Source organism: Carassius carassius, chromosome 11 (assembly GCF_963082965.1).
Source record: "Carassius carassius chromosome 11, fCarCar2.1, whole genome shotgun sequence".
Classification (NCBI taxonomy): domain Eukaryota; kingdom Metazoa; phylum Chordata; class Actinopteri; order Cypriniformes; family Cyprinidae; genus Carassius; species Carassius carassius.
In genome coordinates this window covers 12,043,529-12,070,530 of record NC_081765.1, presented here as the reverse complement: position 1 = coordinate 12,070,530, position 27,002 = coordinate 12,043,529, and the positions used below count along the sequence as shown (strand labels likewise).

Below are 27,002 nucleotides of genomic sequence, written 5' to 3'. Positions count from 1 at the left end.
TAAACACACATAATAAACTATAATCCCATGGCCCGTAATTGTGACAAGGCCCACGCCTGAATCAAAACTCAGACGCGCTCTTTAATCAGCCAGAAGATTTAAATGCAACATTTTCTCACAGCAAGAGAAAGCGCTGAGATCCTGACGGCTGAGCCACTATGGTGCTCGAGATGAATTGGGTGGGTCTGTGAAGAGTGTGATGTTTTTAGTCTGGATTTAAGGACCGTGAGAACTTCATACATCCACTGCTTTCACACTTTGTTTGGTCTATAATAGAGTTTCGACCTCCAGAAAAGCTAAAATAAGCTTTTTCTTTTTTTCAAGACAGAGAAGGACAAAGAATCCATGAGCTCTGCTGTATGTCACAATAAATGTGATTATATGGAAGTGAAGCTTATAATGACCAAAGATTTAAAGTCGGGCTGAAAAATTCTTCCCCCTACACATACAGAATCAATGGGATTCATACCTCAGAACACCCTGAGCCATATGGACAACAAAATGTAAATAATAATATACCTTCTTGCTATCTTTTGAGGCTTATTTCACCCAAAAATAAATATTCTATCATAATTTATTAACCCTCATGGCATTCACAATGACTCATTTCACAGCAGTTTGAAAGTTCACAAATCATTAGTTAGGAAGTTTATAATTGCATTACACCTTAAACTTCAGTCTGCTTCACACACAATACTATAGTGACATCAAAAGACATGGACTATGGCATGTCTTTTTTGGAGTGTCATTTTCAGTCTATGAACTATGGCCTGTATGGACTAAATCATACAGGTTTGGAAAGACATGACAGTAACGAAACACATTTTTGGGTGAACTATCCCTGTAATTTTTGTATGAGAAACTGGAGCTTTCTCTTGTCTAGCTGACAGCATATTTTGCTTCTAATTTCTTTATGTTGAACAAATCTTTGCCTAACAATAATGTTTATTCAGCACTACGTCTTGTCTAGTAACAAAACAATGTCACAATTGTTCATTCTCCACCTCTGCTATCAGAAAAATTTGAAAAACAATGGGTTAGTGTCTCTACTGATGTGATAAATGGAGCTTTTGTGCATTCTTAGAACCATCCCTGGCTTCTCTGAAATTCTATTTTTTTTATTTCATTTTAATTTTTTTATCAACACGCCATCTGAAAGACTTCCCTGTCCAAGGGAATTAATTTGGGCATTGTCCAATTATTAGTTGTACTTCCACAGTTGTGCTAATATCAGGGAGAAAAAAAAAAAAAAAAAAAAAAAAAAAAAAAAAAAAAAAAAAAACCCTTCTCTTACAATCTCAGGATCCTAAAAGTGTACATTCACCTTCATTACCATTCCGGGTATTTTTGTAACTTGAGGATATGTGCTCAACAAACTGAAGCGAAATTCATTGAAGTTTACTTCCACTGTTCCCTGGCCAAGTTAAATTAAGGTTATATTGCTTGGCACACCATGCTCTCCCATGCTGCATTTTAAACTTGAAACAATACACAGGCACAAAGGTTTTTGAATTAACCTCCTCTGTGGTAGTTTCCCCAACACCGGAGATGTCAGCATTTTTCCCCAAATATGTCAGGACAGGAAGCAAAGACAAGAAACAACAGGCTGACCAACCAAAACACAATATAAGGTTGAACTTATTCATGACGTATGGAAGAGTAACACAGCTGGAATCAATATATCAAATGTCAAATCAGAGTATTGGGCATTACCTTCTGTCCTTTTTAAAAGGATAAATTGCAATGTTTAAGTCATTATTATAAATCAATTGACTACTTCCTATAATACAATTGAATAACTAGAAGGCACAAAAGGAATGGGAAACTGTATCACTTTAACCCAGGTGAATTATGACCGAGAGGCAGACGAAACCTAATCGCTATCATGAGCCAGACGCCCCGCTTTGAACATAAGTGGCCGTGACTTTTTCACCAGATAATGTGGAAGCACTATGACACTGCGCCTGAGTCAGCATTAAGCTCACCTTCACTGATAATTCATGCCATCTCATTCGGTACCTGAAAACCCACAGAGGGCTCATTTAACCTCAGGCTGACAATTGAGAGAGGAAGAGGAGCGTTTGGAAGAAGTTAGCCTTTTACAGCCTTCCCTCTTCTTTTGATTCCATCCATTTTCCCTGTGATAAACTCAAGTTGAGCACTTGAACTCAGTAGTTAAGTCATGTGTGTTGATGCTGATAATAGAGCACGAGCGATTACTTCATGCATGTCTGGGACTCAGACTCTACAGATATGGCGGAATGGGCCAGGTCTGTCAGAGGAAGAGAGTGTCTCCTCTGCACTAGATGTGCATTCCAGTCCTGTTAGGCAGAGAAAAGGTCCCATTAGGCTTGTCTGGGAAGGTAATGAATACCCGTGAGGTCGTGTCCTCTGTTCAGACATAGTTACATCATCATCAGAGAGTTACAAAGACTCTACATCTACCCCTGAAACTGCACGTGAGAGGGAGAGAGGGAGCCTCATCTGTCTTTATCACTTTCTCTCTGACACTCTGTGATGTAAGGCGTTTTGAAGAGAAGACCGATTGCTGTGGTAAAACAACATGCTGTCTGAGACTATAAACAGGAGTGTGGGGAATAAACCGTGCTGCTCGGATCCTCTTCCAGATAAATGAAGTCTGCTGAAATATTTCTTGAACTTTGCTGTAATCCGTGCTAAATTTTTCAACCATCATGTTCTATATTTAGATTAATCATTTGTTGGACTTTTTGCCACTTTTATTGATACAGACAGGTCAATGACATAAGTGTGTCCAAGATAAAGGAAATGAGGTAAAATATTTCTATGAATGTACTTTTTGGCTGTGTCTGAAATGGCATACTCTGAAAAGGTAGTTATTTTAAATATATAATTAGTGACTGTTTAAAGAATGTGCTACATAGTATAAATGTGTGTAGTATAAATGTTATCCAGAAGTACTATATCCACCATGTTGTGATTGTCATGTGACCTACAGCGTCAGTTGTGTGGCTTCACTGCCATTCATAGTTTTTTTACACCCTAAATAGGAGTCTGCTTTTTCAGATAAAGCTACTGTATTAATGTTGCCTCCATATGATTTTGATAATCATTGTCAACAAAAGACTAAATTCAATGACTCTAAAAATGTTATGTGTTTTTTTTCTTACACCTTTATACTCTTAAATTAAATCTATCTTAAATTATTAGCTATTACTTTTTTGTGTCACACCACATTTTTCAAGCTAAATTAACCTTGACTTGTCCAAAAATAAATACATATACATATACATATATATATATATATATATATATATATATATATATATATATATATATATATATATATATATATATTAAAGGACCTAATGAGGGCCTTCAGGTGTCCTCTCTATGAGATCACTTATTTCACATTTCTTTTAAAAAATTCAAAATAAATACATAATTTAAGGTCTTTAGATTGGGGGTGAGTTAACAGACCCCCACACAAACAGGAGGTCTCTTGGAATCATTTGGAGAGCAGAAGCTGAACAAGAGTCTCCCATGATCCAGCTCTAAGGTCACTAATTAATGGACAGCAGTACAGATGCAGAGCCAAGACGGTTTCCATTAGGAGAGTAAATCACTTATCATAAATGTTTATAATTAAAAAACTTTTTTTTTTTTTAACTGAGAATCTGAAGCTGCATACACAGTGTGTGCATGTATAAACATGAACATAAATCAGGTTGGTATTTCTTGATGATTCTCTTGCACAGGGATGAGAAATTGTGTGCTAATAGTCCTCCAATTCTGTCTTGCCTATCACAGAGGCTCACTTATAAGGCTTTACTATTTATGGAATAGTGTTGGATGTAAGCTGCAATTAACAAACATGGAGCATTTTTTTCCCTCTTCAACAAGGGTTTGGAGTGTATCGCAAAAAATGTATAGCAATGTATACAAGATGACACCCTGAATGTTTTAGTGTTAGTCTTGCAGAGCAAGCTGGAAACAAAGGACAAAGCCTGCTCTATTTAAATGAGAAACCTCTGAGAAACAACAGCAGGTTGATCAACCGCCTCAGTTGCCAAAATGCAGAAAAAAGCCATTAAAATCAATTAAGAGGAAAATCAGGCTGGAAATTAATTATCCTTCCCTCTAATCTCATCATAGCCATGTGGTGATCAAGAGGACAGAGTTTCGACGGCTCTCCCACGGGTGACCGTTTTGTTTGAGGTCAAGATGAAAACTAAAGTTAGCACTGTTTCAGACTCATTGAAAGAACAACAAAGAAAACTATCTTATAAAGTACATTGTTGTAGATTTACCACATTGCAGGTAAAGTGTGTGTTTGTGGTTTTTTAACTAGCATTACCAATTAAGTCCCACCCTCAAACTCATATCATTGGTTGGGTCAGTTTTAGTCCCAACCGCAAGTTTATGTCATAGATTGAGCCAATTTTGTGGTAGTTGGGTTGCTCTATTTAAGTTTTTTTACCCCATATATTAAGAAGCACACTTCACCAACAACCAACAAAGTGAATTTCACAAATATAGCATAAAATACACTTCATTCAATATATACTGAAATATTTCAAGAGTGTCTGATAAACACCTATTAGTGCCAGTGTGCACATGGCCTCTATAAATGAGCAAAGGGAACAAAATAGTATCTTGAATGTAAATTATAAATTATTCACCAAATAAATTTTTTTTTTCATTTTTGCATCAAAAACAAATAGAGAAAACAGTTTTATTGGCTCCAGACTATTGCCTGTAACCATATTGTAAGAACTTATGCAACAAGCTCTCTGGTTTCTTATTGAATAACCAGCCCCAGATGTTACATGGTAGACAGTAGCTGTTTCCTCTATCCATTGTTTAAGCACAGCTTAGAACAAAGATCTGAATTTAACCTTCAAGAAAATCTGAGCAGCACTGACCACTCAAAATCACCGAATGGATGACAGCCACAGGTTCTCAGTTCTCAGATTGTTTTACTGGAAAGTTTTCCAGAACCATAATGTTTAGAGTTAGAAATTCTTTGGTTTTGCCAATGTGGAAACTTGATCTGATCAAACATTCAAACTGCCAGTACAACAGCGATTGGATATCTGGTGTCTCCCGATGTCTGTGAAGTCCTCAAGACCACACAATGTCCCATTTGTCATCTGTGGTAATGACTTCACTCTAAGATTCTACCCAAATGGCACCCTCAGCGCTCGTGGTCATCCTCCAAGTCTACACGCAGTCTGACTTCTACAATCAGACGAAAGTTACACAGCCACCAAGTTGAATCAGCATCAACTTCCACATGGCAAAATCACTTATGAGCTTTGTTATAAAACTCATTCCCCCGGTTTCACAGACAAGTCTTAAACCTAGTCCTAGACTAAAATGTAAATCTGAGCTGTTTCATCTGAAAGAAACTTGCATTGACTGATCTTAAAATATATCAGTGCCTTTATTTTGTGTCAAGATGCACACCAGTAATGTTTTTTGTCTAAGGCACATTTGTAAAAATTGCTTAAATGTCTTAATTGAACTATGATCTAATCCTGGCTTAGTCTAAGCCCCGTCTGTGAAACCAGGCCATTGTGTCTGGACATTTAAAGGGTAAGCTACACCTGACCCTCTTGACAGGCCTCCAAGGTCTGCATGTCTGGCTTCTAACTCCCTGATGTTACAGAGTTTGGAAAGTAGGGTGGACACAATGGAAGGGTTTGCTGACTTATTAGGATTTCCCCAAGTCCAATGTCTCTCTCTCTGCTTCAGCTCTGTGGTTTTTATGGTTTCCCAAAGAGGAAAATATGACAATGGTTGGCTGGGGGCTGTGGCAGAGCAGCCAATCCAACAGACAGGAACCTAAACTCTTGAGCTGCTCATTGTTAAAGCCCTCAGCTGGGTCTCATGACACCATGTTGCTAATTTCGATACCTGCTTTTACATTCCAACTTGGATGCAGAGCCAACATCAAAGGATCACATCACATCCAGTCCCTCTTTCCAAATGAACCTTGACTTTGTAAGAGTTGCTTCCAAGATATGTACAGCAGTAAGATCTGAGGTCAAAAACCTGCTGAGGAAAGTGGGAAAACACACGATGGACCACATCTCACTTAAACCACAACTGAAGAAACCCAGTGAAATCCAGCACCCGACTGGAGAAAATTACATAAATATCCTCCTCTAGTATTTCAAGGGAACATATTTCACTGCTGGCGATGGGTTTAATGAAAGTGTGACTTGAAAAAATAATAAGGAGTTACGGGAAAACTGTATTTTTTTTTTATATTTTCTCAATGTGAGAACAGGAGATGAAGCTGTTGACGTGTGCTGGAGACGGATCTGTATTGTGTTCCAACTTAGGAAAGGGAACAACAGCCGGTCCTCAGAGCAAAAGAAAGACACTCTGACAGATTTGTGTGATTAGTTTCTCATGGACTGGATCATTACTCTCAGGGGAAACTTGAGCGAGTGAAAGGACAGTAATAGTAAATACCGCAAACATTGACTCGTATCCCTCATAAGGACCATAGCAGTTAGGCGGTAGTTGGAGCATTAACATACCAACTTTAACTGCCTTACAGGCCCTATAAACAGTCACAAGATTACCATATATTTATTTGGATTAAGATGCCTCTCTATGGCTCATTGGTTGCCTTCTCATGAATGATTTCATAAAGAGAGGCCTTTGAAAACATGAACAGCCTTCCTTTTTAATCCTGAAGCCCATTTGCTTGAATTCTTCACTGGGTAAAAATATATTATGGAGACATTAGACACTGCAGGCAACACATACTGTAACATAATTGCATTACATAGACAGTGTGGCATGCATCTTATCTCAACATCTGAGGAATGAACAGCATAGAACCCACAAGACAACAACAGTATTTGCCTTTAAGCTTTTAAACGTCCTGTTTGCTATCTTCAGACTTCGATATAAATGTAAAATACACTTCTGCATTTACAGTATTATGCATTTATGCATTTGCTTTCATACAAACTGACTTGCAGTACATTCAAGGTATATATTTTCTCAGTATGCAAGTCCCCTGGGAATCAAACCCATGCCCTTGGTGTTGCTAGCAGCTGAGATACGGGAATGATTCGAAGATGGCACAGAATCATGGGTACAGGTTCCTTTTGAAGGACACACATTTGTTCCGTTCCAAAACCCAGTGAGCTGCCTGTGTAAGTAGTATTTCAAGGCTACATTTTTAAGGCATTAAAGTTACACTCACAACATGAAGAGGCAGCACAATTATACCACCTACTAAGATACCTTAGCCTCGTTAGATTCTAATGCAGCATCATATTTACATCTTTCTCGTTATTTTGTCTTATCTAGCCTTTCATCTAATTTATACTCTGTATAATTCAGATTATCTACACTAGCATTCAAAAGTTTGTGGTTGATCATAAGAAACAAAACCATTAAAAAACCTAACCAACAAATAGTTTTGTTTCTTATGCTCATGGCTGCATTTATTTGATAAAAAAAATAATAATAATAATAATAATAAGCATTAAAAAAAAATGTATTTTTGAGATACTTTTGAGTTGTTATTACAGTCTTTAGTGCGACGTGTGATCATGATGTGGTGCTCAAGAAACATATTTTTTTTTATCATTACTAATCTTAGAAAGGGTTTTGCTGTTTATTATTTTCATGGAAACCATGATACTTCTTCTCAGGATTAAAAAACAACCAAACAAACAACAACAACAAAGAAAAAAACCTTTAACTTGAAATATTTCATCATCTACTTTTTAAAATTATTATCCAATTAAATCTATTGTATTTTATTTATTTGTTTATTATTATTTGTGATCATTCTCCTTACTATTCAATTTACTTTTTCTGATTAAATAAAGTAAAAAAAAATTGTGAAGGCAATCCCAGAATGCACTGTGCCAAGGGGAATAAAAAAAGTCCCTTAGTATGACCCCCCCCCCCCAAAAAAAAAACAAACAAGAAAAATGTTTATTTAAAAATACCAATATGATAAAAGCACTGATACCAATAGTTAGTCTAATTAATTACTCAAAGTCTACCAAAGTTAATCTAATGAACTATTTCACCCAATTTTGTATCTGCTATGTATTTTTACGCAACATATTAACATCAAACTCATCTGACAGGATGCTACCTTAGAAGGCATGTTTTTATTTAGGTAGTAGACAGTGAGGTAGCTCAATGATTTTTGGAACAGACCCATTTTTTGACAAAAATACTGACAAAAGCCAAGCCTAAATTTTATCTGGACGTCAGAAATCCTTCACAAGTGAACTTGCGGTCACTGAGACAACTACACCACAGTCATGTCTGAGCAATGCAGTCACTGAGTCAGCACTGAAATTCATGGAGTGGTCGAGCGGGTCATCAATCAATGTCTATACACACTCTAAATCAACCCTACTGTAGTCCTGTAACACACTTACACAGAACAGTGATGAACCAGTAAACACTGTGATGCTTCACATAAATACAAAAGAAAAAACAAATATCTATGACATCAGTTGTAGGATCCTTTGGCGGAGAAAAGCTAAAACATTTACTGGAAGCAGGATTGTATGCTTGTGTAGCAATAGCTGCACGGTTCTGGTTCTGAACAGCCCAACAAAACAAATACCAATCCAAATATCTTTTTTCCATTTCTGTGCGTTTACCGGGAACATCATTGCAGGTTGATTGAGTGAGATATGTACAGTTATGTCCATAAAAGGGCTAAATGTAAGAGCAGACGAGAGGCAGCTGTAACAATAGGAATTCATAATGTGTCTTTCATGAGGAGAAGTATTTATATCCGTGGTGTACTGTAGACTACGTCACAGTCACAGAAAAGGGTGTGGAAACTTCTGTGAATGTCTCTCCAAGTTTGTGTGTGTGTGGTAAGTCACAAGATATGGTGAATTCTTTCATGTCACCTTAAGGCAATCGTCATCGTTTCCACAACTTATCATCAGGCCTGTAGGTAGTTCCAAACCATTTCACTGTGTGAAAACTGCTCACATGTTTCCTCTCATGCAAAAATGGCAGCTGATAACTTTGTTTTGCTTTGACGCAGCGAGTGTTTGTTTCCTTCAGTAGCTGAATAATTAGCGCTGAATAAATAGATAAATAAGCACAGACGAGCAAAACGAATAAATGCAGTGTCGACCTTAATGAGCAGGCTCGTTAGATTGGGTGATTGCTGTTTGGAGTTAGTTAATTTCGATCTGCCTCTCTAATCCCACAGTCTGCGATGCTTCATTGTTCACCACATCTCTTACAAAAACAGACATTAGCTCATTTGAATTTGAGAGGTATAACTATTGATCTCACACAAAATGGAATTACTGTGTGTTCTGAGAGAAAACAATGATGCTTGTTTGTTCCAATCCTAATAAAGAAAGGCATTTCTATGACTCCTGATTAAGAATGTTAAAGTCTGTATCGCTGAATTGAGGAGGTATAGACATATACTGAGGCAATTATCTATTCTGATTAAGGGAATGCAGGGTCCAAAATCAACTTTTTGCCCACCAGCCAATGGCTGATGAGTTGACAAAATTGATCAGTTATACATATTTCTTATTAGCCATGACATTTGTATTATTTTTCATAAATACACTACCATTAAAAGTTTGAGGTGGTGAGATCTCTTTTGAAAGGACCCTGTAAAAAAAAAAAAAAAGTATCAATTACATTAAACAGCCCAACTTTTTTCAACATGGATAATAATAAGAATTGTTTCTTCAGCATCGAATCTGCACATAGAATGATTAGAATGATCATGACAATGATTTCTGAAGGAACATGTGACATATATTCAAACATAATACAGTTTATTCGAATTACTGTTTACTTATTACTGTTATTTACAGTATTTTTGAACAAATAAATTCAGCCTTGGTGAGCTTAAGACACTTTTTTCAAAAACCTAAAAATCTCCAAACTCAACTTAAACCAGTTACCAGCCACTGTCAATTTACTTTAAAGTCAAATCTGACTTCCATTGACACTTGGCGATCGTTAATTTTGGAACCTACGTGATGGTGAGAGTGTGTTTTATTGGGTGTCGTTTGGGTTTGATGTCTTACTCTGTGCGGGTCGTACTCTGGTCCTCTCCGTCTGGCCTCCAGTTCTTCGTAGGCTGGAGCTTCTTCCTCTCTATGAGCCTGGAGATACTCCCTCCTCAGCTGCTGGATATGATCCATGCTGCTGCAAAAACACAAAATCTACTTAGCTCAAACATTAAATGAATGAAGAAATGCGGTGCTGTGGCATAGTGGCTAAAGATCTTGGCTGGTAACCAAAAGCTCGTAGGTTCAAAATCAACTGTCCCTAGCTGCTTTAGATAAAAGATTCCAAAAGCAAATTATATTTAAGCAACAATAACAAGAATTAATAGAGTTTAAATAACATAGAATATAAGCTTTGTATGTGAGTTTTTTTTTTTTTTTTTTTTTACAACATTGGGGTATCTGCATCTGTTTCCTAAATGTTCATTTTTGGATGAACTATCCCCTTTAATACCACTCAACCTGTCCAAAGCTCAATAAACATCTCTGCTTTTCAAGACACTGCAAAATGACGCGCTTATCAAAGAGGGGAATGCGTGATATGTCTCCTGCTCAAATATTGTGTTGTGGCACAGAACTGTGGAAGTCTGACATGGGAGATAAAGTCCTTTTAGTCATCTCACAGCTTCTAACACACAAACACCAAAATCAATCTCTCAACGCGCAGGTAACACGAACACAACCTTTCCACAACTGTTACTTCCCATTGTCAACACACAGAGCTGAACAGCCATGTCCATCATCTCAGCGAGGGGTAAATGCAAAGATTAGATGCTGTGGGTGAGGATCATATCGTAAACTTCACACATCAGACATCAGTCATTTTTTCAGGCCTTCAACCCCTGGGACACGAAGCCAACTGTCTATGCATACTTTGAACAGCAACTGAAAATAAAAGGAAAAAGATGAAAATGTGAGGGGAAAAAGGGCAACACAATAAGTTAAAGGAATGTATGCTCAATAAAGAATTTTTTTTGATAACCTAAATGGGATGAAGCAATTACAATGACACTATAAAACAGAAGAAGCACATTGTAGAGCTAGCATAGAAAAGCAAACACTGAACTATAGTGTTTACTTAACGTGTTAACTATAGGCACGCCATAATAAAACAATGATAAACTGTTTTTGTTTTCGCTGTCTGTGAGTAGCCCCACCCACTGCCAAATATCATTGGCCCCACTGTTGTTACTGTTAACTTAAATTAAAAAGAAAACAGTGACAATTAAAAATCATTTTTGGTGACTGAAATGAAATCTAAATATTGGATTAAGAACTTACAGTGAGAAAAGTTTCCTTGGCAACTCACCTAGGTAACATTTTACTGCAACACCTAATTTATTAACATTAGTTAATGCATTAACTAACATTAAATAACAATGAGCGATACATTTTTACAGCTTTTATTAACTTTTGTTAATGCTAGTTATAAATTGTCCTCTTGGAATTATAAGGTTCTATCTGACATTTTTGTAAAAATTGAGTTATTCACATACCCTTATGAAACAAAAATATATTGCAGTATATTGGAAAATATCATGTAATATATTAGGCATATATTCTTATATATATTTATTTTTTCCAATATATTGCAATATATTGAAAGCGGCAATCATTTGTATATTTTGCAATATATTATATAATATATGTATCATCAATATATTATTAAATGTACTGAAATATATAAAATATTAGAAAATAAAAAGGGATAATAATATATTACAATATATCAAAATATATATTAAAAGAAACATATTGGTAAATATATTTTCCTTTCGTAAGGGTATTCTTATTCTGTGTCAACGTATTTACATTTTTTTTTTTTTTTAATGTTGTGTACATTATGGGACTTTTTATTTAAAAAACAATAAGGTTCTATCTACACAGTCGAATGGAACACAAAAACTTTGAAGCTCAATATCTCAAAACTACTCGGAATGCAGATAGAACCTTATAATTCCAAGGGGACGAAATATATAAAATGTTCATGTTCATGGTAGTTCCAGGTGCATTAACTAGCGTTCCCAGATACAGTGTTTGATCTTGAATCTGTCATAATTTACTCATCCACAAGTTGTTCCAAACCTCTGTTTCTTTCTTCTGTTAAACACAAAATAGGATATTCTGAAATATGTTGGTAACCAAATATATATAGTCATTGACTTATATGCTAAATAAATTAATATATGAATGAATGAATGAATAAATAAAAAGTAAATGGGGACCAACAACTGCAGGAAGATGAGGGTGAGTAAATAAATAATAAAAAAATATTAATTGGATGAACTATCCCTTTGACTAATATTAACAAATGTAACCTTATTGTAAAGTGTTACCCTGAAATAAATAAGTTGAAGTACTAAAATGACTAAAACAAATGTTGAAAATACATAACAAAATTACTAAAACATTAACTAAAACTAAACTGAATACTGGAAATATAAAAATAAAAGTTAAATCAAAATATGAAGAAATACCGTAATAGTACATAAATACTTCTAAAATAACACGGTTTGGTCCAAATTCTCTTGCAACACAGATTCATTTTAAACATCAAATGTTTTCACGTTCACATTGAGAGAGGACAAAAAAAAAAAAAAAAATATATATATATATATATATATATATATATATATATATATATATATATATATATATATATATATAAAGCACCCCATTAAGTTAATTCAAGGTGTAAATATGTGCTTACAGTGCTTGACCTAGTGAAAGATCAAGTGAAATCTCACCTGGAAGAAAACAGACTTGTTTTCACAAGAGAACAAGTAGTATTTTCATCAAAAACAAGTGTAGGCTGACCATTCAACAAAATTCCCTCATTCTCCCTTTAGACGCAGAACAACAAAATTCAATTTACTTTTTTTTTATGTTCCTGACCAATCAGATTAACTGAGAGAGAGAGAGAGAGAGAGAGCAAGGAGATTGTGAGAGAGAGAAACTTGGAGAACAGTAGATGAATGAGACAGTAGAGGGATTAGATTAAGACAATACAAATTAACATGTTTTTCTTTTAAAAGCTTGTTAGGCAGACAGCGCGAGTGCCAGACATTCCAGAGGGATGATGCTGTGGGAATGGGCCAGAGTTCTGTGACCCGGCGGCCACACGCACACTCCAGCTCCCGTACAGGGGATGCTGTATCCAGAGAGTGAGGTCTCAAAACAAACCAAACGTCTATTCAGAAAAACACACACTCAGGGACACACAACAAGAAAGGTCCCACTGTGGATTAATAACACACACCCACACACAAAAAACAATGGCCGACCTCTCTCCATCATGCGCTGTCATAAACAGCCTTTTTTATCTTTGTTCTTTCTGGAACAATAAAGATTTGTGTGACTCAAGCAGGCCTAATGTTGCCGCTGATGCTGCAGTCCTGGAGGTGTAACTGTGAAGCACGCTTTTAGATGCAAACACAAACACACATTTCTGCTAATTTTTTTTCTTCTGCTATGACAAAGCCATATAACAATTTGCATTTAAAATAATATATATATATATATATATATATATATATATATATATATATATATATATATAATTAAAATATGAACAGTTTACATGCTTCAACAGTTAACGTATAAGCCCCATTTCAAGAAAAGAAAACTGTGTGAAATGTTATGGCAATTTGAGTGAATGACACAGCAAAGTATATGTGCATATCTAAAATAAAACAGCTTCACTTGTCTTAGAACAAGTTTCATATTTTCTTAACATTCTGCATTGAAGTGCAAACTAATAAATACCTGTAATGCTTCAATAAGAAGAAAAAAAAACACATTTCATTGACAATCTTCTATGTGACAAGATTTTACTGCAGATCTGCACTGGTGTTCACACTAACATTTCTATGAATAACTGTTTCACTTGTGGTGGATAGTCTACTTTTTGCTTTTTGATGACAGAATTTTATAATAGTCAACTAAAACTACTAGAAACTAAATCCAATCCATCCATAGATAAAAATAAAAAAAGTTACTTATATGTATATTTGGGACATCACATTATCAGAAAAAAAAACAAGAAGTTCAGTGAGTTCAATGAGTGACGAATGTTGTTTTAATATTCACTTGTATCAGCTAAAGAAAATAGCTAAACATACACCAGCAAACCACATGTGGGAGAAATGCTCTGAGGCACCAGAGCAAGAACTGCAGTGCGGCACAGATCAGGGTGGACAGCAGCAAGTCAGGCAGACAGCAGCTCATCTGGTGGGGGGAGACAGAGTTATGCCCCTTTTACAACCCTTCCATTTTTCACTTCTCAATCTCAGAGATTGGAGAGCTGAGAGAATAGAGCGGGAAAGTGTGGCAACATCCATCTTCTCTCCACCACACTCCCTCACAGCTACTTTACACAATTTATGAGGCACATAACACAAAAAAAGAGAGAAAGAAAGAGAGAACAGGAGATGCAATCACAAGCAAGTCTTCCAAATCTCGTATTGATTGGAACAGAGAATAGGGCCATAAAATACTAATACATAAAATATTATGACCTTTTACAGCTAAATTGACATTGACTTCGAAATAGAGCGATGGTATTATGCATAAAAACCTGCTGTGGCAGTTGTACTTCACAGTAATGGTGTCTGAAATGGGCCGATGCTGTTGATTTCTTGAGTGTGCGAATCTTTGTGGGACGGCGTGCAAAACTGCAGATCTAGACCAGTGCATTAATTAATGTCACAAGATAGCAGAGTCGTGACAACAAACGCAACTAGACAAGCAAAATAACATTACCAGCTTCAAAGTCTTTCTCAGAAAGAGTAATCCAATAATAAATTGAGAGACCCATTCTTAGATATTAGACACTTAAAGAGTTAATTCACCGAGATAGCAAAATTATGTAATTAATAACTTACCCTCATGTTGTTTCAAACCCGTAAGACCTTCGTTTATCTTTGGAACACAGTTTAAGATATTTTAGATTTAGTCCGAGAGCTCTCAGTCCCTCCATTGAAGCTGTGTGTACGGTATACTGTCCATGTCCAGAAAGGTAAGAAAAACATCATCAAAGTAGTCCATGTGACATCAGAGGGTCAGTTAGAATTTTTTGAAGCATCGGAAATACATTTTGGTCCAAAAATAGAGAAAACGACGACTTTATTCAGCATTGTCTTCTCTTCCGTGTCTGTTGCGTGAGAGAGTTCAAAACAAAGCAGTCTGGATATCCAGTACGCGAACGAATCATTCAGTTCACCTAATCAAACTGAATCGTTTTAAATGGTTCGCATCTCTAATACGCATTATTCCACAAATGACTTATTTAACTTTTTTAATGTGGCTGACACTCCCTCTGATTTCAAACAAACCAATATCCCGGAGTAATGCATGCACTCAAACAGTACACTGACTGAACTGCTGTGAAGAGAGAACTGAAGATGAACACCGAGCCGAGCCAGATAAGAAGAATCGAGGAGCTGATGATACTGTGCATGTGTGATTCAGCGTGAAGCAGACTGACACACAGAGTGCCTGAACCGAACTGATTCTTTTGGCATAGCATCGCAAATGACGCCATTACGTCGAGCGCAAAAGAACCGGTGAACCGTTTTCTTCAACCGGTTTATTGAATCGAACTGTCCGAAAGAACTACTGGTGATCCGAAAACTGATGCAACCGGTTCTTGACTCGTGAACGTGTCAGTCTTTTGTTCGTTATCTGGCTCGGCTCGGTGTTCATCTTCAGTTCTCTCTTCACAGCAGTTCAGTCAGTGTACTGTTTGAGTGCATGCATTACTCTGGGATATTGGTTTGTTTGAACTCAGAAGGAGTGTCAGCCACATTAAAAAAGTTAACAGCTTAAGTCATTTGTGCATTAATGCGTATTAGAGATGCGAACTGTTTAAAACGATTCAGTTCGATTTAGTGAACTGAATGATTCGTTCGCGAACCGGATAGCCAGACTGCTTTGTTTTGAACTCTCTCTCACAACAGACACGGAAGAGAAGACAATGCTGAATAAAGTCGTCGTTTTTGCTATTTTTGGACCAAAATGTATTTTCGATGCTTCAAAAAATTCTAACTGACCCTCTGATGTCACATGGACTACTTTGATGATGTTTTTCTTACCTTTCTGGACATGGACAGTATACCATACACACAGCTTCAATGGAGGGACTGAGAGCTCTCGGACTAAATCTAAAATATCTTAAACTGTGTTCCAAAGATAAACGGAGGTCTTACGGGTTTGGAACAACATGAGGGTAAGTTATTAATTACATAATTTTGCTATCTGTGTGAACTAACACTTTAAATCTGTGTGGAATCATGTTTTTGGATATAGAGACAAAGAGACCACAGGAGAGTTAGAGTGTTGCAATAAAATGTACTGGAGACCAGTGGCTTTACCATGTTGTTAAAACATTGCATAAAAATCCTCCTGTGGTGTCATGCAACAAAAAAATATGAATTCATCCACACATTCAACATTTAAGGATCTGAGAACACACAATAGAATAAATCAGCATTGCTCTAAAGGTATTTGGCAGTTGCACAAACCACATACACGCACACATCATAAAGCACCAAACGCACGCATTTATTCTCAGTCTGTGGTTCCCAAGCAAGCGATTTCGCCCACAGCATCTGGGCTCCGCAGTTATGCTTTCAACACTCCATCATGCAGCCATCATATCCAGAATGCCTTAATTACTGCTGCCATTTTGACTGAGTACCCTCCTCAGCCTCCAAATGAATAACACCATCAATGTTTAATAAGGGTCCTGCTCTAATCAAAGACACAGGCACACACCTCTCACTCAAATACACATGAGTGCACATACACTCACCCACGAATATACACACAGCCTCCAGTTCTAAACATAATCATAAACTCTAGCTAGTCACGCACAGAGGGAACCTGACATTAATATGGCCACAGGCTATGAAACAGCAGTGATGGAGGAAAGGAAGAGAGCGAGAGAATATGTTCAGAATGGCATACTATAATCCTAACCATTTTCTACTATTTTTGCACTGTGCATACTGTGGATGATATACCAAAGTTCTGTATGCATGGAATGGATGGAACAGATGATCTACCCCAAAGTATTCGGTATACAAGCACTGAAGAGCATATCCTAAAACACAATGCCCTCATCTTGACAATCCATTTTAAGTGCGCTAAATAAATTACTTGGAATATAAAAGAAGAAAATATTTATTTTCTTCTGTCTCTTAGGCTAATCAAGGCTGCACTGATTTGAACAGAAAACGCAGCAAAAAAGTAGAATTGTGAAATATTATTACAATAATATAATATTATTGTAACAAATATTATAACAAGTCTTCTATTTTAATACATTTTAAAATGTATTATATTTCAGCACAGCAGCCATTACTCCAGTCTTAATTGTCACATGCTCCTTTTTTATTATTAATATTGAAACCAGTTGTGCTGCTTAATATTTTTGTGGAAACTATGATACATATTCATGGACGCTTTTATTATTATGATGATGATTTATTTGAAATATAAATATTTTGTAACATCATAAAAGTCTTTACATGATTAAAATGTCTTTGCTTCAGTACAATTATTACATTTAGGAAACAACATGTTGTCTTGCAGATGTTCTGAAATAGTATTAATGGGTCAAAACACTTGGAAATTTAGAGATGCTTTTATATGATACAGGGTGTCTTGTAAGGGGATCATCATAATTAGGGGTTCTTGGAATCAAAAGTAAATGACTGATAAAGCACAAAATTATATATATATATACTGTATACTACATTGTATATAGTGTAGTTCACATACTATGCATTAAGCAGTGAGAGCAGTTCAGAAGAACGGGAGAGTAATGATGGGGTGGCAGCGGGAATCAAATAAGGGCACTGGCTCTCTGGATAGCGTTTCTTCTGATAAGCTGAGGCATAGCACCTGGTGACTGAGAAAGGCTTAATTTGCACTCTGCTCTTTCCCTCACAGAAGCTCATTCTACAGGAGTGTTACAAGAGAAGGTTCAATAAAGGGTAAAGATATTTATTTTCTCTCTCTCCCAGTGGCAGGGGAGCATGGCATTAACTACAGCCAATTGTATCGATTCCCCTGGGTCAGCGACGTGTCTGTGTGACTGTGACGAGGGGGGGTATTTATTGTTCGGCTGTGAAACAACAAAGGTTGTGATATTTATCATTTCATACTCAAGTGAGTGACAGGGTATTTGGCTGGCATCTCATAAAAGCTGAGAGATGGGAAATATTAAATAAATGGAGTCGTTAATAACATACTGAGGAACCTTGCCTTAAACTCTGTCATAATTTACTCACCCTCATGTTGTTCTAACCTCACATGGTATCTGTACTTCTGTAAAATACACAAGTTGTTCATCAGAATGCTGAATGTTTTGTTCCATAAAGAAAAAAAAATGCAGATCTGTTTATTATTATTATTATTTCTTAGTGTTGCAGTAAACTTTGGCTATTAATAGAATAAAATAATAAATCTAGTTCATGATTAAATGCACTATATTCTACTAGCCTTTGGCAAAGCAGACTATCATAATTTCATTACAAACATATTTTTTATTATAAATAAATAAAAAAAAAGTTCAAGTACAGTATATATATATATATATATATATATATATATATATATATATATATATATATATATATATATATATATATATATATACACACACACACACACACACTGCATTAAGCCTGTCTAACTAATATTTTATTTATGTTAAACATATTTATTATACTATTAATAAAAAGATCACTATAATATTAATAATACTTATAGTGCCCAATATAAAATAAATAAATACTGCATTAATCCAGTATAATTAACATTCGATTTCTATTAAACATATTTATTTTAATATTAATGAAACTATTAAATGACCTCTGAATAATTATAATGCACAAATTATTATTATTATTATTATTATTATTAATTACAAAAAACTGACATTCTGCTAAACATTATTTGTGTTCATATGTTTTGTGTTATCATACAGGCTTGGAACATCATGGGAGTAAATGAAGACAGAATTACACAGACACGCGCACCACGTGACGTGTAGAAGATCTCAGCTCTTTTATCCTCCTGTCGCAGCATGTTCACATCTCTCTGTTCGACTTCTCACCCGCAGTGAACAGTTTTGTCTTGACACAACCCCCTGCTAGGTCTGAGGGCGGCCTCTCTCTCTGTGTCTATGTTTTCATGCTGGAGAGAAACAGGTCAGCAAATCTTAAGAGTTGGATAAATTATGGTTTAAAGCTAGGGCATGCATTAATCCAACAGACATGTCTGCTTTAGACAATGGAGACACAGACATCGAAAGAAACACCAAACAGAGCTGTATGGCATAGAGCAATCTATCCCTTTATCTTTGAAATGGACCAAGAAACAATGCTGGTCCTAAAGAGCAAGATTTACACACTGTATGATAGACATGAAATTCTGACCTGGAGAGCAGTGGAACAGTTCAGAAATGCTGGAACTGACACACAGACACACACACACACACACAATCAAATGGGGGTGCTTGTGAAAAACACTGAGGGCCGCCAGGGGAATCTTGATGTAATCCACCAATTTGATTCAGAGAAGCTCATCTGGTTGATAATCGGCATGCTTCTGTCAATCACATACTACCAAATCAAAAATCAAGTCCATTCAAGCACTCTTTATCATACTTGTTTAACACACATTATTACCATATTACCCCAGGCCAACAACGAGAGCTTGAGTGGGTAAGTACACCTGAGAAAGCAGCTGAAGAAAAGACATTGTAATCTGAATTTACTAAACAACAAAACCCTGAGGATGCAAAGAAGCTTTGTGGATTCGATCAATAAAGTATGAAAGGTCATGCAACACAATAAGCCATGATTAAATTTGATATAAAGTATAGCCTTAAGTGCTTTACCACATATATAACTTAAGCCGCATTTCCGATATTACCCAGAACAATTGTACCAGGAAATTTTTTCCCAATAACTTTTCGCCCCAGACCTATTTTATGCATTTCCACTGCGGGGGCATTACCGTGAAATTTAGGCTAATAGTCTGGCGATGTAGGTCTGTGTGTGTTTCTCAATACAAAGTACGCAAATTTCAGACTTGCATCCTCGGTAGTTCAGACTTTGCGAGTTTGACTCAGGAGTGTGATCTCCCGTGGACAGGAAAACGCAAGTCCAGTAATTCTGCAAACAGCAGTGTAGCCTACTTGATAACGTCAGTCAGCTCGCCTTGGCTACTGCAATTTTCCTCAATGTATATTTACAATAAGATGAAATATGATATCAAACACTACTGCCTCCTTTCGTTTTCATTTAAACATATTAATAGCCACATATTAATATAATTTGTCAAACAATAAAAAAGTTAATTTGCCACCTACATGTTTATTTTGTCAATGACTCCCTTGTCATCTCTGTAACCTTATTGTTGATGAATACTCTGTTTCACTTAGATATACATCAGATTACCAAGTAAAATGAGTTGGATGTTGTGCAGCAATATACACAGCAGCTAGATTGGAAAGTGTTTAGTTGCAAAGCATGTATTTTAGCATAGCTGCAACGGTGTGCTGACCAATCAGCATTCAGGACCTAAACTATCGATCTAATAAAGCATGTTTGGATGAGGAGAGGAAAGAACCGGACCTATCAATTTCCCACAACTGTCCCCAAAGTAATTTTGCGACGAGCTTCGGCACTCTAATTGGTGGACATTTTCAGAAATGAAATTTGACAACAAAAGATAGCCTGCAATGACAGGTTGGCTCCCAGACTCCCTAACCTGAAGTGACGGCACTTTTTATGTGCCATATGCAATTGAAGAAATAATTAGAAGCATTTTGGCGGGTGTAACATTATTTAGACAGGCCATCAATGTTCGCAGACCCCTCCTTGGTCCTCTCGTTTGCAGGTGAAGCTCAATTTGTGCCTGAACTGTTTCATTAAAACACTAGTCACACCGACTCTACCATTGCACGGCAGGCAGAGTGCATTCTGGGTAGACAAAGCTGTGTCTAGGAGGTAAGACGGTAATTAAGTATTCTATCCTCAACCCTCAATATTAAAACTGTGCACCTCCAAAAAGAAAGAAAATAAAGCATTTCCCTTTCAGTTCAATCAAGCTGAGATTGAATCACGAGGTGAATATAATTTAAACCAATCTGCAATTTCTACTTTTTAGAAATAAGCTTTCACATCCTCTGTTTCCAAAAACAGAACGGCACAGTATGCAGCGGCGTGACTTGTTGCTTAGCTACAAGATGCATCTAGAAGAAACAGCTAAGTGAATGCTTTGTGCGAGGGCACACACCTGTGCGCATGAGTGTGTGTGCTTTCCTTCTTGTATGTGCTTCAATGGGAGAGTGATGTGGAATTGCTTTTCTTCAATGAGTGACGGGCAGGATGTTCTTGAACAAATATGAGAGGAGGAAATACATAATGGAAAAGGAGAAATAGAATGAGGGAAGTGCATTGAGAGGAAGAGAAAATCTCAGGGGCGGAAAACATTAGCAGCACTTGTCCGGTTCTCCAGATTAGGCCAGGTGAATCATAAGGACTACAAACCAGAAGATGCTGCCTCTATAAGCTTTTATTCTCTGTCTTTCAAAGCCTATTCAGAGCAAGTCTGAAGTTTTGGGGCACAAAAAAGAAAAGAAAAAAAAAGAACTATGAATCTCTATGAGCTTTTTATATACTGTGTTTTAATTTGGAGGCTGAGCCAGTTTTAATTATCTGAATGCTGATCAATTAATTCAGGTATCCAACTTTTTCAGCAAAAAAAAAAAAAAAAAAATAGAAGAAAAAAAAAATCGCAGTGGTTATATGTACTGAACTTCATGCTAATGTCTTTTTTGGAAGCTAACCTTTTCAGATTAAATATATAAAAATATATAAAAAATGTATCATTCATATATATAAAGCAATATATCAAAAAATATACACTTTAAATATAAAGAAATAATTTACACACACATATAAATTAATATTCAGTTCATATAATAAATATTAGTATTATTACATAACATTTATTAATTATATATTTATTTATATTTCAAAATTGTGTTTTAATAAAACTGATGCCTTTTTTAATTAAAAGAAAAAATAGTTATGTTAGACAGCTGTTGGGAGACTGGTCAACCATCTTGCCCATTTCTAACAAGGTTACCTACATTTCTTTCTGACACATTGAAAACACATTAAACCCTCATTGCAGGAGGGATGAGGAATAAGAGAGACAGAGAAGTGGTGTCAGGCCAGGGAAGGGTTTGCAGATATTGGGAGACACTTAAGGGAGCGGGCTGGCACTCTTTAAAAGCAGCCAAACGTGCCTGCAGCTCTCATTCAGCTCAGCAGAATGGCTGATTAATTAACGGGCAAAAAAGCACTCCAGCACTCACACAACCAATACTAAAAGCTTTTCTTTCTCCATCTAGTGATTTCTATAATTATTTTGATGGCGAGGCTGTGCTCCAGGCATCAAGAAAGCGAGGAGGGAGGAGATAGAGGGTACATGCGGAGACGAGGAGGAGAAAGAACCCTAACTATGTTTTTTTTATGGGAAATCGTTCAGTGAGGTATCTGGGCACAATGGCTGCTGATGGGGGACTTGAGTGGACATTGGTAACCTGTGTAGTAGCTCTTGATGGGTCTGTGCCATATTTTGGACTGACCCTGGTGGGGTTACATTGAGGATTGGAGGACTGTTTGCTTAGTGCAGTGTGGGGGCTATTGTTCTCGAGCACATCCAGGACACAGCATTCATACTGCGAGGTAGAGTGCTGAGTGGAGAGCAGGCAACCTTGTGGACCCCTTCCTCCTCTTATCAAACCAATCCTCCACTTTTTCCTTGTTTGTGTGTCTCTAAAAGTGTTTTTGGAGATGTGGAAAGCAGAGGTTGGCAATCTGCAGCTCTCCATTGGTCTCTAAAGAACTGGGTTACCCCTGTGCAGATAAGCAAGCCACCTGTCTCCCCATCCCTACCTCTGGAGGGAACAATGATTATTTTTTAATTGGAGAGGAGCAGAGCTCTGGAGAGGCTGGTTGTTATAGTAACTTTCCACTCTGAGCCTCTTCAGGGCCGAAGGAGCAGCTCGCTGTGGACCCTTCTTCTAACAACCAATACCAAATAGCTCCTCACTCACTTCTCTCTCATGAGGAGAACCTCAAGAGCCCCTCACTCTTTTCTCCCACCGCATTCTCCACGTCCTTCACATGCCTGCCTCTACACCTCTCCAGAGTTTTATATCTCAGATTTCAATTGTTCAAATTACTTGCATCGGCATGAGTCATATGTTTGACTGGTATTATTTATGTATTCATTGAATCAAAAATACACCGTTGTTAAAAAGTTTGCTGTCGAAAAAATAATAAAAATAAATCTGCATTTATTTGATACAAATGAATAAAAAACAATATTATTGTGAAATATTTTTTTCAAATAAATCAATAAATTATTTCCTGTGATGATAAATCTGGATTTTCAGCAGCCTGAACGCCAGTCATTTAATATGCTGATTGCTGCTCAAGAAACACTGCTTATTATTAATTCTAATTCTAACTCATTATGAACAGTTGAGATGCTTGGTGTTTTTATGGAAACAGTGGAACATGTTTTTCAGGACATTCTGAATAATAGAAAGTTTAAAAGGACTTTTTTTGTTTCTTAATTAAAATTCAGATTCATATTTATGGCAGTTTTAGAGCATAAAGTCAAAAGTGTCACAACTGTTCTGATATCATAATTTAGAAAAGAAATTGGCTTTGATCTTTTGCTATATCGTTTATCTTGCAGTATGTAAATATTTGTATAGCACAGTACTACATGAGAGTGAGTAACAGTGACTATATTTCCAGAACAAGAAGGATTGAAAGAGGGTGAAAATGATCATGAGAAGCCCTTTGTCTTGTATTAGTGGACATGCAAATAAAAAATAATAAAAAAATAAATGTAGATGCAGAGAACTCTGTTGCACTTCATCGACCATACAAGCCACTACACACATTAGGAGACACTTTTTATGACAGCAGTGGGCAGCAGGGTGTGTGTTAAACTTTCTGTCAGTCTAAATAACCAAGCCGCTCTAATGACTCTCAGTTGATGCTTTTAAATCAGACACTGGCCATACAACAGAGCAACTCATCCATTTAACAAACTCTTCATATTACACTAGAGCATGCTAATGCTGACACCAGAGTCACTGATGCTATTCTTATTCACATCCGCAATTTACCCATCAGCATGAATTTACACAAAATTCTCAAAATACTCCGATTATGCAGGGCAGAACTGAATATGCACCGGTTTTCAAACCCACACCCCCTAGCAGAGTGTGAAAAACTAAAGGTGGGGAAATTAACCATTTTTATTTTATTTATTTTTTTAAACGGAGGCTGTAGGAGACACCTGACAATGCACAGAGTAGGATAAAGTGTCATACATATAACAAAGATATATCCTTAATTAGCTGAGCTGCGCTATAGCTGAGACACCTTTGCCCCTGTGTGGCAGAAATCTATCCCTTCATACAAATAAATGAGCTTCTTTCAGCCAACTATTGTAACTGACTCCTCATGCTGAACCTTCCTGTTCCAAATGAAACTCCCAAATATCCACTCAGAAATGACCACAGAGATGACTGGAGCAAGACATTCAGGTATCTATAATGTACAGGAACATGCTAGTTTCTTTTACATTACTTTTGTATAAGAGAGACGTTTTCACTTGTATTTGTCAGTCAAAACACAAAACGTCAGTTGTGAAAACACTTCAGGCAAAAACATTGTTTTTATTCATGCACTGGTCAATTTTGATACTCTTAAAGGGAACATCAAAGGCAAAATTCACTTTTACATGATGTTTGCATATAAATGTGTCTTAGCAGTGTGTGGACACAACCACCTTACAATGATAAAACTCCATTCACTCCTTTTTTAAGCTCACCAAGGCTGCATTTATTTAATTAAAAATACAGTATAAAGAAATATTTTGTTTTAAACAACAGTTCTCTTACGAGAGTTCTCTCGTACTGCGTCTTAGCTAAGACGCTACGGGAAAAGTCTCTTTTCACGAAATACTGAAGCAAAAAATTATCCTTAATTTTGAATTTTTGTAAAGCGCATTTGCAGCAGCACACAGCCATAGGCGAGACGGCTCGCTCACTCATTGGCTGCTCTGCGACAACTGCCCTTCATGCCACTTCCCACCGAAACGGGTGTGGCCCAACCCTATAAAAGGAGCTCGAAAAGGCTGACTCACCTGATTTTTCATCTCTTCAGCGAAGCTCATGCATCGTTGGATCACGAAGGAAGCAAGCGCCGTCTGATAAGCATCTCAGCGGGACTAGCCACTTCTGAAGCTGCTGGCCTTCGCCGCCTTCCACTGCCGTTCCTGCTGCGCTCTCCGGCGCCTATATCCTTTTATATCCTTGTGTGTGTTCGCCCTGCGACACACACTCGTAAAAGAGCTTGCGTCTTTTTTAAGATGCCTTCCTGCGGCTCATCAGAGCCCCACTCAGCGAGGGAGACCGGTACGTCATCTGTGTCTCCTGCCTGGGTAGGATCATGCAGCGCTCGCGCTCGCTGACGGCGCATGCCCTCACTGCGAGCTGTTGCCAATGGTGACTCTGAGGACTCGCCTGGCATTCTTCTCCGAGCCTGCATCCTCCGCTGCGCCGCAGCGCCGTAAAAAGCGCCGCTCCCAGCGTTTACCGGAACCGCCTCCAGCTCAACCGAGCTCGCCGGTTCGCCCTGCTTCACCGGCCTTCCCTGCATCGCTTCCCGATGGGCAGCGCCCGCTGTCTGCCGCCGCGTCGTCCGAGGAAGTCGATCTCAGGGCCGCGTCGGGGGAAGAGGACACGTGCTCTCTGCTAGCTTCGGGCAGTGAGGGCTGGGCGAGCCCCGGGGATCTCGCGCCTTCTGCTCAGAAGCCCAGCAAACGAGCTGACATCGATAAGGTGCCGAGGTTAGTGCTCACGCTAGCCACGACGAGTCTCGGCCTTGAGTGGGTTGCACCAGCGCCCCCCCTCTCATTCCCGGCTGGATGGTAGTTTCCTTTCGGATGAGCGTACTTCTCAAAGCCCGCCTCATTTCTTCCTGAGCTTCACGACGAGGTGGCAAAGGCTTGGAACGCTCCATATTCATCCCCGCGCCGCGGGGACCACGGCAGAGGATTGCGGTGAGGCCGGAAGCCCCGAAGCCATCCTAGGAAAGCGCCGGTGTACGAGTCGCCGCGGGCGAACTCTCACCCAATCGCGCCGCTGTTTCAGTTCCAGGGATTGTGACTGTTTCAGCGTCTTTTGCAATGCGCCAGCCTGTACGGTTGCCCGCTTGCCTGCACACAAAGACCGTTATCACGGCTACCCAGATATTTCCCGAAAAAGGTGTAATTTCTGGTGTCCCGGCCACGGCCGATGGTGCTATAAATGTAGTGATGATGCCCACTGCTCAGTGCCCATCTCAACATATAAGCACAGCCCTTCACACAGGGCTCACAACCATAAAAGCGACTCAAGTCGATCGCGCGCACTGCATAGTAAATGTGCCCACTCCTAAGTGCCCACAAACACTATGAGGATGAGCGATCTGCCCGCTGTGATCAGCGCGCTCCCCGCCTCGAGTCACAGGCTTAACACGGGGCCATTTTACTCGATTACCTCGAGAAACTCGGTCTCAGTGTCACGTTCCATGACGGCGCGGCTGTCACCACAGCGCGCGTTGGGCATTCAGCGCGCAGCGAGTTCTCTCCGATGCGGCGCGACCGTTTCGCTCAAAGAATTTCAGAGGATGCTGGGTCTCATGGCCTCAGCATCTCCAGTTCTTCAGTTGGGCCTGCTCCGCATGCGCCCAGTGCAGTTCTGGCTGAAAGCGCGGGTACCTCGCGGAGCATGGGTATCTGGTCGGCTGCGTCTCAGGGTCAATCAGAGCTGCGTTACAGCCCTGAAACCCTGGACAGCGAACGACTGGTACCAATCAG

General features: G+C 38.0%; 1 pseudogene; it reads right to left on the bottom strand.

Annotated features, from left to right (window-relative positions):
• The window catches only part of LOC132152577 (partitioning defective 3 homolog B-like), a 340,755-nt pseudogene that overhangs the window by 69,693 nt on the left and 244,060 nt on the right, over positions 1 to 27,002 (bottom strand).